Source organism: Micropterus dolomieu, linkage group LG12 (assembly GCF_021292245.1).
Source record: "Micropterus dolomieu isolate WLL.071019.BEF.003 ecotype Adirondacks linkage group LG12, ASM2129224v1, whole genome shotgun sequence".
NCBI classification, from domain to species: domain Eukaryota; kingdom Metazoa; phylum Chordata; class Actinopteri; order Centrarchiformes; family Centrarchidae; genus Micropterus; species Micropterus dolomieu.
Genome location: NC_060161.1, coordinates 38,221,642 through 38,222,473, shown reverse-complemented (window position 1 = coordinate 38,222,473; position 832 = coordinate 38,221,642).

The following is an 832-nucleotide window of genomic DNA, read 5'->3' as shown; positions in this document are numbered from 1 at the left end:
CTTCATTACACTGGCTCCCAGTACGTTTTAGAATTGACTTTAAAATTCTATTGATCACTTTTAAAGCTCTTCATGGCCTCTCGCCTTGTTATATTTCTGACCTTTTAGTCCCATACGCACCAGCACGTACCTTGAGATCCTCGGGCAGAGGTCTGTTGTCTGTTCCAGAGTCTCGACTGAAAACTAAAGGGGACAGAGCGTTTGCTGTCAGGGCCCCGAGGCTCTGGAACAGCCTGCCCGAGGAAATCAGGTCGGCTGAGTCAGTGAACTCTTTTAAGTCCCTTCTTAAAACATACTTTTATAGGAGAGCCTTTCCCGATCTTATTTAACTTTATTTTATCCCTTTTATTTTATTGTATTATACTAATTTTATATGAATCTGTATTTTAGTCTTTTCAATGTTTTCATGCTCTTGTTTTTTGTATTATTCTTTACACTTGTTAAAGCACTTTGTAACTTGTTTTTGAAAAGTGCTCTACAAATAAGGATTATTATTATTATATTATTCATCACGAGACTAAAGACACGAGGAAGAGTCTCGAGGGTCCGTGTACTTCGATTAAAGTCTTTACAAATATGTTCAATGATGAATCTGCTGAAGTTTTGTCAAAATGTTTTTATTGATGTCTCTGTTAAGTTTAACCATGTAATGATTAGCAGGGTAATATCTGAATTATTCTTTTAACGACATTAAAAGACACTGACTGCACCTTGTTTACTATCAGGTATCTGTGAGAAATAATCCAAACTTTTTCCAGTCAATGTCGTTTACAAATCTGTTCAAATAAAACACAACATTTGGAATAGATACAATTTATTTCTGAAACAAAGC